The sequence below is a fragment of the Camelus ferus genome, chromosome 2 (assembly GCF_009834535.1).
Source record: "Camelus ferus isolate YT-003-E chromosome 2, BCGSAC_Cfer_1.0, whole genome shotgun sequence".
Taxonomy (NCBI): Eukaryota; Metazoa; Chordata; class Mammalia; order Artiodactyla; family Camelidae; genus Camelus; species Camelus ferus.
The window spans coordinates 90970745-90989493 of record NC_045697.1 but is presented as its reverse complement, the minus strand read 5'-3'; the positions used below and the strand labels follow the sequence as shown (position 1 = coordinate 90989493).

Sequence of the window (18749 nt, the reverse complement as noted above, 5' to 3'; positions counted from 1 at the left end):
GGAAAAAAAAAAAAAAGACATGTACTTTGACTATAAATGTCTGGGGAGCTTAAGCATGATACAACTGAAGAAAAACTTTGTATGGAATGATAATTATCTCAGGCTGAAGAACAACCTGAGCTAACGATTGTAAACAAGGATCACCCATTAGCAATTTCAGCCATTAGGGACTGGTTTGTAAAGGATAAGAAAAAGAGCATGGGATTTTGTGAAAACCCTTTCTTGTCTTTAAGGAAGTATGCACACACATACACATTAAAATATATCTTTGCGGAGAAGTGTAAAATGTGTGAATACACATGAAATGTAAGCACTTGAATTCTTACGAATACACACTAATGAACAAAGGTAGTTTTCAAAGCATTGCCTAGCATAAGGGAATGTTTAGGGTGATGGAAATGATCTATATCACAGGATCTAAATGATCTACATGACTTTGAAACTGGTTACATGGGTACATGCATTTGATGAAATTCTCAAACTATTCACTTAAGATCTGTAAATTACTCCATGTAAGATATGTCTCAAAAATGCAAAAGAAAGCACACAAAATCAGCAGATCTTCTCTGTCACTAGTTCTGTGTGCTTCAGCAAGTCATAGCTTTCAGCTTCCTCATCTGAAAAACAAGGGGCTTGTGTTAAACAATCTCTTTAACACAATCCCTAAGTTCTTTACTAGTTTTAGGATCTAACTGATACTTTTTTTTAAATAGCAATGAATTTATGGAAATTAATAATCTGACTTAGAACTTGGAGATTTTAACTTAAAAGTTTCAATTACATTGATATATACATTATCATCATAAGTAGAAGTTCAAATAATACAGATAAGATAACTGTTCTCTCTGGCCCAGTTTTCTCATAATCCTAGAGGGGACTTGTCCTGCCAGGTTGCAGTATATTCTTCTAGGCTTTTATTGTTGCTGCTTCACAGGCAGTATGGCTCTGTGGCTAAGCATAAAGACTACGGAGTAATGCTGGAGTAATGCTGCCCAGGTCCACAGCCCAGCAGCACCATTAGCCAGTGTAGACCTTCCTGACACCCAAAATACCTGTGCTTCAGTTTCCTCATCTAAAAATAGTGACAAAATGGCAACCATTCATGAGGTTGCTGAGAGAACAAGGTATGACACACATACAACACTTAGAGCCTGGCACCCAGAAGTATCACTTATTACTGAGAAACTGTTCACTGTTTCATAATAAAATATCTACACTTGCTTCTTTTAATACAGTTGAAGAATAAGTTAAACACTTATTCTAATTCAAAGTCACTCAAAGCACTATATTAAATACAAAGGCACTCAGAGAAATAGGTCTCTTGGAGTATTTAATCACTGGTCTTGAGCCAAAAAATTTCTTCAGTTATCATTCAGTAAACTTTGTAGATGGAAATCAGGCCCATCAAATTCTGTTACCAACATTTCAGATTTTTATTTAATATGAAAAGTATTAATGTGTAAGAATGTGTGCTTGCTTCAGCAGCACGTATACTAAAACTGGAACAACACACACAAGATTAGCATGGCCTCTGTGCAACGATGACATGCAAATTCATGAAGCATTCCATATATTTCTTATGGTTACCAGGAGGAAAGGGAGTGGGAAGAGATAAATTGGGAGTTAAGAGATTTGCAAATATTAACTACTAAACATAAAATAGATAAATAACAAGTTTCTACTGTATAGCACAGGGATGTATATTCAATATCTTGTAGTAACCTATAATGAAAAAGAACATGAAAATAAATATATGTATATGTATGACTGAAACATTATGCTGTACACCAGAAATTGACACATTGTAAACTGACTATATTTCAATTAAAAAAAAAGTTAAATGGGTAAGAGTGGGGTGAAAATGAAATTCAATAGAGCCATGTCCAGTCTTGTTTCTGTAGGCCTGTCCCATCACTGAAAATCACCAAGAAGTCACAATACCTAAGGATCCAAGGACAGCAGGAAGCATAAAATGTCGCAACACATAGCCTGATAAATGACTAAGTTTTGTATCCTGGCTTGTGGGAGGAGTACAGCATACTTTCTCTATTATTCACTCTGCGTTTACTCTGTCAAATGTTTTGACTTCCCAATGCAGAATCTTTTAATGAAGAAAAAAAGCCTGCCTCGTTGGATTTGAATTTATTATTTCAGTGACACAGAAAGACATGGAGATTAAACTTTCAACTGGCATAAGGGAGAATAAATTACCACGTTTTCTTCCAATCAATTTTTCACCTTTACACACAGTGATAAGAGCCTCTGCCAAAGGTCCTTCATTCTACCTACGTGAAAGGGCTCTGACACCTGTTTAATCCACAAGTCAACAGTCTTAAGTATTGAAAATGTGAGGAGCCTAACTGTGGATTTGCATAGTTCCTGGCTCTGGATCTGTTTGCTCCCATGACAATCCCCCCCTGCAGAGACTGCACCCATGTGGCACCCTGCTGGAGATGAGAGACCAAGAGGGTGGGGAGAAAGGCCTGGACTTGCCCTTTAACCAGATCCAAGCATGTTACCTTGGCCTTCTTGACTGAACACCATATCAACATATTTCCAAGAACATCAGCTGACCTCGGGGAGCAGAGTGAACTATGGCCCTGTGGTGTGATTTAAAGATCCCTCACTCTCCTTTGAAACTGCCTGACAACCTGTATTCAAGACTTAGTCCTTTAGTATAACAAGTATTGTCTTAAAATGTCAGTGTCCTTGGGACAGTCTGTTAATGCAATAAGCCATCACTCATTCCCACTATGTTATATGTTCACCTCATCCATTCCTTTGACTCAGGATAAGAACTTAAAAGGGAAGGAAAGACAGTTTTGGAGCATGGGGCACTGCCGTGGAAGGAAGGAGAAAGAGTAGAGAAAGTGGGCAGCTGGAGGACAGCAGGAGGGCCCTGATGCCCCAGGGCAAGGAGAGGCACCCAGGAAGTGAGTTTAAACTCAAAAAGCCCCAGTATTTCCCAATTTGGGGACCAGCCTTCTTCAGGGAATACTACTCTAGCTCTGGGCTATGGCCTAGAGTTGCATAAACTCTGCTTATCTTTCAAATTAATGGCAGTGAGATTAATGAGGGAGCAAGCTTTCAGTGTATAAACTAGATTTTAAATAACCCAGTAACCACATGAAGAAAGCATAAGGAAAATTTCTAAATGTACATAATTATAATTTCAGTGAGGAATGAAATTCTGAAGTTGCATGTGACACACAGAAAATAACCCCATCTATACATTTCTCCCTCTTCACTGAGGCAAGGTGAAGGCTGTGGCAGTCTTCTGTATGATGACCCTGGGAGGGGAAGACAGTCATCCCACACTGGCCTGATCTCTTGTGCTACATTTCACAAGCCACAGTCACAGCCATATTTGGAGTATAGTAAGGACAGGACCTACCCAGCTGTTGTTCTCCTGAGGATGGATTTGCCGACCATCTCCCCCCAAACATGGGCTAAGCAAACCAGCAGCTATGAATTTGCTTCAAATAAACTACTGTTTCCCAAATCTGCCTGGATTGTAAAAATTATCCAGAGTACATATTTGAACTAAGCAGTCCCTCCAAATTCTGATTCAATAGATCTGGTAAGGGCCATGAAAACTGTGTTTTTCACCAGCACTTCAGATGATTTTTACAATCGGACAAGTTTTATACATATTAAGATAAGAAATCTGCAACTTCAGAAAGAAAACTAGAAAGAGGGAGAGGCCAGTGTTTCTCCACTGAGCTTGGAGTACATGTGGCTGTGCCTTTTGGAGGATGAAGTAGATTATTACTTCAGGCCCTATCCATTGCCTATCCTGAGCTGAGAACTTTTCATGATGTCAATAGCACAAAGGGATCCAAGATAATGAAGGAATTCAACTCTTAGGTGTAAAGGCCTATTAGTACCCACAAACTCTCTACAGCCAATGAAACATACAATGAAAACTGAGTCGCACAGCTATTCTTCCATGTACTGGTGGTAAAGTCACAGTCCCATCATAACCACTCCAAAAAAAAGAGGATCTCAGTACCATAATGGTACAGCCAGAGTTCTGAGATAATAGACTAAAGCAGCAAGTTAAAATGTGGGTGGGTACTACTAAGAGCTAGTTTGAGGTACAACCCCCAGATGGAATACAACTTTTCACAAGAATTCCTCTACCACAGAAATGCAATAGGAACCCCAACTGGCAGCTTCAGAAACACATGGCCTAAGCCTAGAAGAGAACACAGGAAGATAAAAACAGTAATTATATGGAGTGGCAGAATTGTAAGTGAAGGTTTTCTATTTATTTCCTTTATTGTTATTTTAATGCAAATGTGATAAATAAGAAATTAACAATTGTTGATGCATTACTTGCTATTAAGTATTCCTTAATCACTATTAATAAACAATTATTTTGTCAAAAAATAAATTTAAATATTCCTTAATGACAAGTCAGTTTACTAATTGCCTCTATTAATGAAGCTATTATATTCCATCAACATATTTCTTTGTCATAAACTTCATTTTCAGACATAGAAATAATATGAGGCATTGAGAGTCATATCCCAATTTCAAAGCATTTTATACAGTATGAAAACAGAATTAAATGTGTATTAAACTAGTACTAAACATTCTGAAAACCATAAAATATGCAACAGAAGTCTCTGAGACAGAGGGAGGGGAGAGAGTAAAGATGCAAGAGAGTTCATAGCAGCACTACTTACAACAGTGAAGTCATGGAAACAACCTAAATGTCCACCTTCAGATGACTGGATAAAGAAGATGTGGGATATTTATATAATGGAATACCACTCAGCCATAAAAAAGAATAAAATAATGTCATTTGTAGCAAAATGGATGGACCTGGAGATTGTCATTCTAAGTGAAGCAAGCCAAAAAAGAAAGAAAAATACCATATGATATCTCTTATACATGGAATCTTAAAAAAAAAAAGACAAACTTATTTACAAAACAGAAACAGACTCATAGACATAGAAAACAAACTTACGGTTACCAGATGGGGAAGGGAGTGGGAAGGGATAAACTAGGAGTTCAAGATTTGCAGATACTAATATATATATAAAATAGATAAACAAGTTCATACTACATAGCACAGGGAACTATGTTCAATATCTTGCAATAATTTATAGTGAAAAAGAATATGAAAATAAATATATGTATGTTCATGTATGACTGAAGCATTGTGCTGTACCCCAGAAATTGACACAACACTGTAAACTGACTATACTTCAATTAAAAAAAATTTTTAAAAGATGCAAGAGGAGTGAGCAGGACCTGCTGCATGGGAATTTACTGGTACTGGTGGCCAGGGTCTTTGCTGCCATCTTCACTGCCTCAGGCTGGGGGCCTGGTCTTGCAGAAAGTGTACTGTGGTTAGTTCCAGCCACCTTCTCCCAAGGACAGCAGGGCTCTCTGGCAGAAACGTACAGTTGGAACCATCCCATCTGGGCTCATGATCTTTTCATGTTTCGACAGAGAGGGAAGGAGAGAGTGTCTAAAGGTGGGGCAGGGAGAATTATCACAAAGAGGATCCTAGGCTCCCGAAAAGACAGTCTGACAACTGATATCAGAGGGAAGGGTAGAGACCAGCCCTGAGTCAGTGGGGAGAATTATGGCCAAGAGAGGGAAATGGCAGAGAAAGGAAAAGATACAGACCCCAAAGAGAAACTGTGAGGAGTTGTAGCCTTGCTGCTCTGCAGCTGTGCGAGACAGACAGACAGACAGACAGACAGACAGACAGATGGTGCTGCCTGAGGATCCTCAATGAGACTGTTTACAGGCAGGCTTGGCTGAGCTCGTGCTACCCTGTCTGGCATGTCTCATGAGGATTTTCTTGTTTGACCACTGCTGACTACAAAGGGTCTTTTCTTCTAGAGCATTTGTTAATGGAGCTATAAACGTGCAAAGAAAGATAGGTGCTCAAGTCCAGGCCAATGGGCAAAACTGAACTTACACATCTTCCTCAAAGTTTAAAAATAGACATTTGAAATTTGTACTAAAATCCAAGATAGCTTTTTTTAACTTAACTCTCCAAGGGATGTCAGGGATCCTACATGACAACTTTTCTGAATAATATTTTCAATAAAAAGAATTAAGTTGGAATCAATTAGAACTTTCTCTCTTTATACTTTGGTTTGAGGTTTGATGTTCTCCTTATTTTGAGGATAATTATTGGGTTTTAACTTTACATCTAATAAAAAGAAAAGAACAAAATCTATTTTAATTCTGAAATACACTGTTACTCAAGAGTCAGTCAGATTTCATCAAGCCCTCATCCAGAATACATCATTCAGTCTTAAATGAGAGCCTGTTGACATCTAGGGGTAAGACTGTCCCCGATGTCACAACACCTTAGCCCAAATACCATCTCACCTGGCTGTAATTCCCTAACGTGGCCTTAGTACTGTAAGCAGCAATTTGAGAAACAGGAGCACTGCAGAAGAATTTTAGAAACTAGAAAATCTTGATAAGTGGTTAATATTTGAGGAGATAAACAGAATCTACACAAAGTCCATGAACTTGAAGTTGCAGAACACTTTCACGTTGTTATAAAACATTATCAAACAACAACTCTCATGTTCTGAACGCTTATGTTGTGCCAGATCTATCTCTGTAAGTATTCTAAGTGCTCTCATCCGATTCTCAAAACCACCTGTTTGAAATCAAGTTCGATACTGTCACCCTATCTTACATTTAAGGAAACAAAGGCCTAGCCTAGAGAGACCAAATCAAATCAAGGCCTAAGGCCACAGAGCTAGTAAGTAGCAGAGTCAGGATTTGAATCCCCCTAACTCCAGAGCCTATCTGCTCAGCAATCAAGCCTCCCCCATCAGTGTGATACACTAGGCACCCTGGGATTATCTCCTCCAAGAGGCCTTCCTGGCCAACACCTTCACGCCACCTCCTCTCTTCTGGAGTGCATCCTGTCCTTTGTGTTTTCAGAGCCCTTTACCAGTTGTCTCCCAAGAGGAACTGCACATTCCTTGAAGACAAGGTCCATGGCTTATTTATCTGTACAGCCCCGGCACCCACCAGGGAGACTAAGAGCTTACAAGATGTTGAAATAAGAGATACCTAGGGAAGATACCAGAATTAAACATTATTATTCTCATGTAAAATCTAGTATTATATATTTATACTTTCACTTCACATAATTAGCATTACTAAAATTATTCTTTTTTCTAATACAATATTGATGGTTTATATACAAGCATACCTCATTTTATTGTGCTTCACTTTATTATGCTTTGCACATATTGCACCTTTCACATATTGAAGATTTGTGGCAACCCTGCATTGTCAGATGACGGTTAGCATTTCTTAGCAATAAAATATATTTAAATTAAGGTGTGTACATTGTATTTTTAGACATTATACTAATGCACACTTAATAGACTACAGTATAGTGTAAACAGAACTTTAATATGTACTGTGAAACCAAAAACTCATGTGACTAGCTTTATTGTGGTGGTCTGGAACCAAACCCACAACACCTCTGAGGTAGCTTTTTGATAAGTTGATTCTATTTTCAAGTAATTCTGTGAGAGCTTCATAGTTGTAGCAGGCAGCTGTAACATTTAAGGCATCAGTAGTGACCAAATGAATGAATAAAAGGGAAATACACATTGTACATTAGATAAAGTAGAACAAAATGCTAATTACTGATTAAGGATGAAGGCCAAGATGTAACCAACTACAACACTTTGAGAGCTCCCATTTTAACAGTCAGTGCTCCCTTTCCCCCACAGAAACACACCATAATGTGCTCATATCCTACTGAAGGGAAGAGTCCCTGTCACCTTCACTCTTCCAGGTTCCCTGTTAAGCTGGGCTTTCTCTTTCTGAAGGTACTCTTAAATCTTAATTTCAGGAAGTTCCTAGCAAAACAGTCATGACACACAGAAAATTTGTGCTGGCAGAGACTTTACTAGCAGCCCAAAGAAGTTAGGAGCCCTGCTCCTGAGCAGTAGAGTAGGACCCCATTACAGTGAATCTTGGCCCTACTGGCTATTGATCTTGAACAGTGACTTAACTTCTCTAGGTCTCAGTTTCCTCATATGTAAAATGGAAGTGAAACAGCTCCTACTTTATAAGGCTGTTGGGAGAAGTGGTGAGATACTATATGTAAAGCACTTCTCCCATTACCTGGCACACAGTAAGTACTCAGTAGATGTCAGCTATTGCAGCCTATGGGAACTGTTGAGGGACAGCAGCCATGTCCCACAAAAGAACTGGCCAGGGACCCAACTTCAGCACTGGTGTCAGTACTGGAGAATCTTGATCCTCAGCTGAACCATGCAAAAACACAGCAGGGGAGTCCATATAGTACAGACACAAGTGATCAGGTTCTAGCTGTGTGACCTCACTGTACCTCTGTTTCTTTATGTGTAAAATGTTGATAATAATAGTACCTGACCCATACATTATTATGAGGATTAAGTGAAAAAAATATATATATGCACTTACACACAAACATACAAGAACAGATCTGGCACATAACTGTATAAATTATCTGTTATTGTTATTCTAAGCCACCTTCAGCCTTCACTTGCTACCCAACACCTTTGTATTGAAGTAGACAGGTAAATGATATTCTATGTGGTCATTAGGAGAAATTTTAAAATATTTTCCTATATGTTTCAAATAATCTTAGAAATACTTTGCATTCTATATTTCTGTTAGAAGAAGTTGGAGACCAGCCTATCAGTAAGTCCCCTTCTGCTTTTAAAATATCTATCATTAAATCGAAAAGGTCTTGAGCAGTATGTGAAAATGCATAAGAATTCACATTCTTCCTATAAAAGTATAGTTCTCCTCTATATATTTCAGAGAGAGAGAGAGAGAAAACTGTAGCTTAGGAAAACTATTTGTCAAGTAAAAATGGCTGCAAAAGTATTTACAATTCTCATTTGATTATTCTCACTGTTGAAAACCAGTAAAAATGCTCCTGAAGACTTCAAATAAAACTTTCATTATATGCAAAGGAAATGGTACAAGTTACACACTAAATTGTTGTCTAGTTTCTGAATTAAGTCAAGTAAAGTAAGGAAGAATCCAAGATACTGCTGAAACACACCCTTCCTTCTGGTGATCTGCCACCTCCGATAAAAAACTGTAATCAAAGCCAACCCTGGGCAAAGCAAGGTCCTGACAAAAGGCTCCATTTCCTCCTACAAATACCCACATCAGGGCTGTACCAAGCCATTTCTGCATGTTGGTGCTTTCTTGGTCATTAAGTATCTCTCTCTCTCTCTCCCTCTTTGTCTCTCTATCTCTCTCCCTGTCAAACACACAGGGTCAGTCACAGTGATGGTTTAGAAGGAAGATGAGAAGAGAAGACTGAACAGCTTTTTATAAACTTGACATGCAGAGTCCTGCTGTAAGTACCTAGAGACTCAGCAATAACCAGATCTCCGCACTGTCCCTCCCTGGCAAGTTTCCAGACATGAAAGAAATAACCCCTTCAAAAGACAAAGTTGAAAACAGCCACAATGTCCTCCTAACCCTGCACATTTCAGAATTCTTCAAAGTACAGCTGACCCTTGAACAACACAGGTTTGAACTACATGGGTCCACTTATATGCAGATTTTTTAAAATAATAAATACTATGATGTAACATGATCTACAGTTGGTTCAATCCATAGATGTAGAACAGCTGATATGGAGAAAGAAGACATACACAGGAAGGGCTGACTTAAAGTTATATGCGGATCTTCTACTGCACCAGTAGGCTCCCCTAATTCCACCCCACTTTGTTTTCAAGGGTCAACTGCAGTATTTAATGAACCCTAGAAATTTCAAACTACTAAAATTCTTCTGGTAGTGCTACCCAGATGCATGACTGTTGCATTTTAAGCTACACTAGGGAAAATACTTGAAGAATCCTAAATTCTAGTTCCCCCAACAATGTCCATCGTCTATCATCCAAATTTCTCATATGTCAGAAGGCCACTGCTTTGGCAGCTATTCAGCAGCCTATGTAAAATGAGTCAGAGTACTTAGTCCAGCTCCAGACAACTGATGTCTAAGTCACATATCACCTGTACTAGGGACAGCCCCAGACTCAGAGTGTACCCCTGAGGCTTACTGGGTGACAAGATAGGCCAGAACAAGGAGACACAGAACCCCTCAAATGGAGCCCAGGAGCAGAGCAGGTGATGGAGAAGGGTTTCAAGAGGTATGATTGGTCTGGGAGATTCAATGTCTTGATGACAACAGCATAAGTGAAAGTACTTTTGGACTAGAGGAACGACTATGTGTATGTTTGCGGGGTCGTGGGAGATAGGAAGGCATTAGAGTCCAACAGGAGGAGACTTAAAAGCTGCACAGATCCTGATAATTTCCCAGCCACAAAAGATCATCTGGGGTTCCAGGCAGCACACCAAGCCAGGGAGGGGACCGGCTGAGGCTTGGTCATAGGAATGGCAAAAACTAGTCACCAGTCATAGTGAAGTGAGCCACATCAGATCCTTTCAAGAATTAGTGGTGGTACGGATAAACAAATAGACACAAGTATGTGAAACTATACATGAGAGAAAAACTCTAAAAATTATAAGATTATGTATCCAGTCTCATGTTTACTGCTTACAAACTATGTGACTGTGGACAAGTCACTTGACCTCTCTCAGTGTATTCTGGCAGCTTTAAATGGGGACAATGACCATCACACCTACTGCACAAGGTTGTAAAGATCTGAGGAAAGGACAGACGTGAAAGCAGTTCATAAACATAGTGCTCTAAGACTTGTGACATGGCTTCTTTTCTCCTTTGTTGCATAGCCGAGGAATGCTCTGGACTTTCAAGAGGAACCATAGCTGACAATGTTAGGACTTTCCATGGAGGGAGTGGGGAAGCACCTGGGCCGGGAAAGATCAGGATCTATGCAGCTTTTAAGAATGCCCTCCTGCCAGACTCTAATGCCCTGCTGTCTCCTCCCATCCCCAAAAACACACACTGAGAGTCATTCTTCTAGTCAGTTATCTTTGATTACTCTACTATCAACACGATATTTAATTACTGTACTGTAAGTTGAAACTGTAGGCCTAGAGACCCCAAAGCCCACAGATATGCTTTCCTTGGCCTGCAGGTTGGCCTGCTCCCTCACCTTCAAAAATTACATATATCCTCTAGTATTTAATATTTCAAAAACATGTGATTCTCATTAAAACTGTCATAAAAAGCCTTACACATAGCATTCAAATATGTTAGTTGAAAAAAAATAAAAGAAAAAACAAATATGTTAGTTAATTTGAATACCTACATAAAGTCTGAGCACTTCAAGGCTTGAGATTGAAGGACAGCAAGACTTTTAAGCTAGGAACTGGTTTAGGCCTCCTTCCCCTTGTCTATTGGATCCAGATCTAAGAGCAGGTCTATGGTGCCTTAAATGTGGAGGTGGGAGGCAAAGAATGAAGATCATTACATAGGGTCAGGCATACGTTCTCCTGAGACCCACTTCTCCTGTTTAGCTTCTCAGCCCCAGCACTTAGCCCCGAAGCCCCTAGAATTATTTATTATCCAGGATTACCATCAATTAAGCAATTCAACAAATTGTCTTCACTAATGGGTGATCACCAGCTTAAGGGCAGGGGACAGGCCTGGATGATAACTCTGGATCTTTTCAATGAGCCCATCAATGACAACCTGGAACTAATTATGCGCACATTTTGAACTCCACAAAAGTGCAGACCAGACTCTTCTCCCTAGTGTCTACCCCCAAACCCACACATGCTCTATCTTGGATCCTTGGTCCTCAGCCATGGTTTGTGTAAAATGGCTTCAAATTCATTTTCCACTAAGAGTTTAAATGTTTCTCTTTTCAATAATGAAATATGGGCAGTTCATTCCAGAGAGCTGCAAAGGATTCCAGTCTTTAAAGCCCAGAAATTTTAACCTTCTTTTACAGGCTGACAGCAAAAGAAGCTTGTTTCGCCAAAAGGGATACCAAGGTAATTTGTGAAGACCTGACCTCATTAAAATATTCCTGAAATGTGACCAAAAAGGAAGAGACGTCTAAATTAACTGTTAGAGGCCTATCCTGTGTCAAAAAGTGGCCTCAGAACAGTATTATTATCACTTCCTTTTTTACAGAAAAGGGCCCTGAGGCTTATAACGACCTCCCCAGGATGGTACAGCTGTAATCAAAGACAGAATTCGAACTCGCTCTCAAGCCCACAACTTCCCCATTACCAATTTATCTTCACCAACCACAGGTCTCGTACCAAGGGCATATCCTCCCTCTAAACTGCCTCTAAAAAGCTTAAGAACTCAGAGAATGAAAATGACCCAAAACTCAAAACATAAAACAGAAGACCCCATGGTGATTGTTCCTTAAAACTAGGAGAGAGAAACAGAAAATTAGTACATAGTGAATCAGAGCAAAAATATGCAGACTTTTATAAGTGACAAATGATCCCCAGGCTTTGCTTGAATGTAATAACAAATCTCAAGAAAGAACAGATCCCTCAGAAGGAGACTGGGAGGTAGCAGCAAAGGTAAAAAAGTCTGAGACAACAGTCATCAAAGCCCGTCAAGCACTCTTCAAGGAAAGTCTTCCTTGGCTGTTCCAATCCTTAATGGAGAGAGATGTCTCAAACTCATCAATTTCAGGAATACCAAAAGCCATGACAGGAAAGACCAACAGATTTAAGCACAAAACAATTAAACATCGCTATAAGGTAAAGGATGCCTTAAAAAAGTCAAAAGGTGAGCATAGAAGAGGAGAAAATATTTGAACACGTCAGAAAAAAAGGTTATTACTACTACTATAAATATTCTCCTTCCCTGCCAAAAATGATCAAGGACAAACAACTCAACAGAAAAAGTGGACAGGACAGGAAATGAATAGACAAATCATGGAACAGGAAATGCAAATATCTCAAAAACACAGAAAAATTTTCAACTTAACCTATAGTCAAGAAACATGCAAATCAAAACAAAGGTGCATTGTTCCTACTGATCAGTGTTTAAAAAAAACACCAAAATCTAAAAATATCAGTATCACTAGGACTAGTGAGGGTACAGGGAAGCAGACACTGTTCCATGTTTCTTGAGGGTGTAAGAATGCTACATAATCCTGGGAACATAATTTGTCTGTGTACTGTAATAAAAATAAGTATGTCCTCTGATCTCAGATCCCACTTTGGAGAATTACATCCTGAGGCAATTTTAGTAGTGGCAAAAGGCAGCTTCAGCATAAATCAATAGAGGAATGACTGAATAAATTCTGGACATCTGTATAAATATTGTACAGTTATTAAAAAGAAAATAACATTACTTGGAAGATAGTAAAAGGGAGTGGACTCAAAATTGCTGCTTCCACAAAGGCAAAGCTACAGAAACAATAAAAAAAACTGTGATTTCCAGGGGTTTGGGGAGAGGGAGGAAGGGAGGAATGAATAGATGGATCACAACGGATTTTTAGGGCAATGAAATTATTCTGTATGATACCATAGTGGTGGCTACATGTCATGCATTTGTCAAAACTCGCAGAATATACATCAAGAATGAACCCTAATGCATACCATGGACTTTGGTTGATAATAATGTGTCCATGTTGACTCATCGATTGTACCAAATATGCCACACTGATGAGGGATGTTGAGGGCAGGAGTGTATATATGCATAGGTGGGGAGGGCTGTGTGTGATCTCTCTGTATTTTTAGCTCAGTTCTACTATGAACCTGAAACTGCTCTAAGAAATAAAGTCTGTTAATTAAAAAAAAAATGCTGCTTCCACAATCCATGCACCTTGGGCGAATTAATCACATCTCAGTTCCTCGTCTACCCACTGGAGATAACAGTACCTACCTCACATGGTAGCTGTGGGGTAAATGAGATAAAGCATAGGGCCTGACATCCAGCAAGTACTGGAATGATGTCCATGATACCCTGTTGGAGGAGTAGGGGAGAACTGTACAAACTGTATAGCATATATCTATTTTAGTTAAAAGTACACATATTTTAGAGCACACTGTGCATGTATGAGTGTGGTGGTGAGAGGAAAGGAGAGAGTTTTAAGTCTTTCTTTGCACATCTCAATGTTGTTTGGCTTGTAGCAAAGAATATATATTGCTTTTATAGTTTGGAAGACTAATCCAATAACATTTTTTGAAAGTGGCGTGAGTAAGAGTGTTAGCAGGAATGGGGGATACAAAAGCATAACTAAATATTGGGAAGTGAATCAAAAAGCTGAGAAGTTTGACAGGTCTGGAACACAGTGTGCAGAATGGAGGGCAGCAGGTATGTGGCTGGGAATGGACAGAGGGAAAGTTGTGGGTTCTCGGAAAAGGAGCGTGGACTTTCCTCGATATTCAAGGAAAATTCTTTGGAAGAAAGGAATGCAAGGTATTGGCTATACTCTGGCAATGATGAACTCTGCCCCTCCATCAAAAGAAAAACTTTCAGTGGCTCCCTTTACTCTTTACAGGGATAAAGTCCAGACCTACTTAGGTCCATGAGTCTAAGAGCCAGGCTTCTCAGCCCATCTTGCCCCAACCTCACTAAACTACTTGTAGTTCTTAGAAAGCTCTGCTCTCTCCAGCTTCCAAACGTTTGCTCAGGCTGTAGCTTCTGCCAGCAGTGCCCTTCCCCCATGCCTTTCCTTGTTCTGCTTGGGTAACTCCTCAGAGCTCGGCTCAAACATCCCATCTCCTGGGAAGTTCACCTTGATCCCTCAAGGCTTAGTTTCCCTTCTAGGTCCTCCTATATCATCCTGACATTAACCTAAAAAGAGCACTTTTGACACTGGTTTGTAATTGTCAATTTATGGTCTGCCTCTCCAACTAAACTACACATCCCGTAAGGGCTGGTGCTTAATAGTATTTCTTGTTGATTCTTCGGTACCTAGCACAGAATATAAAACAAAGTCAGAAATCCATAATGAATGTTAAATAAATGAATGTCTTGAAACACACAAGCCATCTAACTCTTTCACTTTTCTTGTATTCCATGTTTTCCCAAAATGTTTCTCATTTAATTCCCTGTCCTATGTATGATTTTCTGCCCATAACAGATCATATCACTGCAAGTCTGGGTCCATGTGACAGTTATATTGTTCACTGAAAACTAACAAACTGGCAAAGGGATTTTATATGTCAATCTTATACTTTAGTTAATATAAGTTCTGCACTGGAGGGAAAAAAAAAACCCTCTATGTGCTGGCAAAAGCCAACATTTACATTTTAAACAAAGGGCTACAACTCTGAACTAAGGTAAATTTCTAAGGTAAAGGTCTCTTGGGAGGCCTTTCCTGACTATATCTGGACCTTGAGTCATTCTCTCATTCACCAAATATCTAATAACCCTCCACTAAATGGCAACCTTCATTCTAAATTCTGAGGATACAGCAGGAAACAAGACAGATGAACCCTACCCATCATGGAATCATATTCTACTGGGGGTTAGCAGAAGGACAGATAATAAATGTAAAATAAGGTAAGTTCTGGTAGTACTAAAAACTGTGAAGAAAATTAAGCAGGCTAGAGAATAATTAAAGTTAGGGAGAAAAAGTGAAAGCTCTTTGGAGGTGTGGTCAGGATATGACTTCTCTGAGGGATGGACATTTGAGCTGCGACCTAAGTAATGAGAATCAGTCAGCCATGAGAAAACCTAGGGGCAGAGAATTCCAGGCACGAAAAAGAACAAATGCAAAATCTCTAGGTACGAATGAGCTTGAAGCATTCAAACAAAGATAGAAAATCAGGTTGGCTGGAGCATAATGAGCAAGGAAGGTGAGTGGAGAGCAATCAGAGGGTAGGTGTAGAACAGATGATAAGGAGCTTAGATTTTATTCTAATTGCAAGGGAAAGACATCAGTGAGGTATAGGTAGGGAAGTGCCATCTTGTCTCTAGCAACAGCTTCACCAATGAGTGATTGTTCTCAGCTGTCTATTCTTTTTCCTATTTTTCAGTTTGTTCACAACTTGGCAGGAAGAGGGATATGGTGTACTGAGGCCCCTGAACATTCTCAGCACTTGATAGTGCTGTGCATACTAACACAACAAATACTACTGTGAATTTTCCTATGTTCTTTAGCCATGAAATTATATTCAGTCCTTGTTTTTTCCCTAGTACTATTTTGTATATATTTCATAGATTTGTACATAGGGATGAGTGCAGTTTGTTTTCAAAATGTAATTTTCTAAAGGACTATTATTAGTGGGCAATATATATAAAACATCAGAAGAGTTAAGATCAGTAGGAAAAGATTTGCTCCTTAACTTTAAACAGTTAGTTCTTCAAGATATACTATCACCAGAGTTTCATAGAAGGTGGATGAATATAATAAGGGGTTGACTCTACGGAAACCAGGCTTGCCATTCTGTTTCTTCCTGTGTATGTTATTTGGCTTGCTAAATTTTGATTTTAACATTCATAAAGCAATGATAGAAAACATGGGCCTCATATGAGAAAAGATTATAAAGCAAAATAAAGATGTGATAACTGTAATAGAAGCTCTGGGCCTATAGATCTTTAATATTTCAAGTAAATGGCACTTTTTAAAGGGACACAAATCTTTAAGCATTTAGATCTATAGAAAATGAGCTGCTTTTTAGATTGAAAAAACAAAAACCAGGAGCTTAAAGCTTCAGTTTAATGCAGAATAAACGGCTCTTGAATCCTCTGTAATAAATTGGCATGCATAATTCAACTACTGTCATACACTAGAGGAAATTCTGACTGGCTTGGACTTTATTATGATTACTGAAAGGAAGTTCTCTAGCAGAACACAGATTTTTAGTAGCAGGTAGGTCCAGGAGTTTCTGATGAGAAGAACCAAAAGATCACAACTTGTCCCTGTAAATTTTGCAGCATAAAGTAACAGACTAGAAGTCATGATTTCTGATAAGTATGACTCCAAAAATAAGACTAGTCAAGGGGCTGAGCTTTCTTACCCAGTTTCTTACCATCTAGTATCTTACTTGCTGGGAAGAGGAAAAGCTGGCCCAAGAAGCTGGGAGTGTTAATAAAATCCCCTGCAACTACACCACATTCCTCACCTAATTTTATTCTCTTAATCTAGTAATCTCCAAACTAGAATAAGTCTACCCTGAGATTCTACAAGTACTTTCTAAGGGGAATACAAGCACAGATAATTTTAAGGAAATCAGTTCCATTTACTGAAATTTCGCCTACTCTTTCCTAAAATTGAGCTGCCTAAAATATGACTGAGGTTGAGGTGTCTCAACAATTCAACTTTCCGATTTCAAATCATTTTTTAAATCAATCTTTTCTCCTCTCACCCATCACAGGTCTCACTGTGGCAAACTGCTCCCATGTGCAAAAAGCCTCTAAGGCACCATACGAAGGAACAATTGTAAATATTGATGTCAATATTTAATTTAATCAAGGCATGATAAGCAGCAGATTTCCTGACTTTCCTTATCTTAAATATGTTTCTTTTAGGAGAAAAGCATGGTGCTAGAAATTGGGTATTTTGGTCTGTGTTGTGGTGTTCTGAATTCAGATATATTGTAGAGTTGGGTAGCAGAAGTTATGATCATTTTTGCCTAATGCCATTTCCTCTTCCACTCCCTAATGCTGTCAAAGAAGACTGCTGAGACAGCAACAGGGTCCTACTTCATATGGGTAACAAACTCACAGTAAAGTTTCATGTTACATATATCTATCTCAGAATTCAAAAATGGAAAATTTGTGAAAAACATTCTGGGAAATACCCATCAGCTGCAAGGCACACCTGCTCAATAATGAGAAAGAACGTGATATCATCCTCATGTGTTTCAATTGCATATTTCAAATTATTTCAAGGAAAGAGATGTTAAAAAATTCCAAATTTCCTTCCAACAGATCAATGTTACATGTAAAAGGAACATATATCAGAGCTACAGTAAAGTATTGTAGTGTTTTTTGAACAATTACTCAAAACCCCTGGGAGAAAATATTTTCACTAATTTTCACCTAAGGATTACTGAATCCAGTAAGTCAATACTCATTTTGTTTTTTTACCCAAACACTTCTGCTCATTATCACCAGTTAACCATCTGTCACCTCATTAGTCATCTCTTTTACATAATAAACTTAGATTTAAATACATAATTTTCTATTGTAAAGAATGCATTTAACAACAATCATTTATTCATCTTTTGTAAGCTCTGCACCTAATAATACCCCAACATGTTTTCTTATTCTGTCTTCTAGCAGAAAATTACATTCATAAACTAACTGGAGAGGGGGAACTCCATCCATTTCATTGAGACATATTTCCAATAAAATTTTAGTTCTCTTTAGTAATTATTTGTAAAAATCTGTAATGCAGTTATGATCAATTATGTGTTTCTAATAATAATTATAATAATAACTCAATCCAAAAGAAATTTTTGGTACTTAAGAATCTTTTGGTCATAGAAATTTTTTTTTAATTATAAATAATTTTTTATTGCAGAAAAGAAAGATTGGATAAGTAATAAAATACATTTGAGCATAAAATATATTTTTAAGACTTCCGTGGGGAAGTAGAATAAAAATACAAATTCAAAGAGAAAATAGAATAATGTAAAGTTTCTGTAAAAATGGATGATAGTGATTTTAAATTTCTATGGGATTTAATTTCATTAAATGCATTTTTAAGTGACATGACCCTTTTTATTTTCAAATGTTCATATTTACATTATACTAGAAATTACACTTTTTTGCAATTAAGGACAAAAAATTTCACATGTAAACCTAAAAATTATTTTCTGTGGTATGTTATCAAAAATGTATAAAGATCATTGCCTTAACCCTTTCAGCTTACCCATGA

General features: G+C 38.3%; 1 non-coding gene across 1 annotated transcript; it reads left to right on the top strand.

Moving 5' to 3' along the window:
- The first annotated feature begins 1469 nt into the window (after positions 1-1469).
- On the top strand, positions 1470-1576 carry LOC116659504. The gene has a single exon (XR_004314866.1). It is a non-coding gene; the product is annotated as a U6 spliceosomal RNA (small nuclear RNA).
- The last annotated feature ends 17173 nt before the right edge of the window (positions 1577-18749 follow it).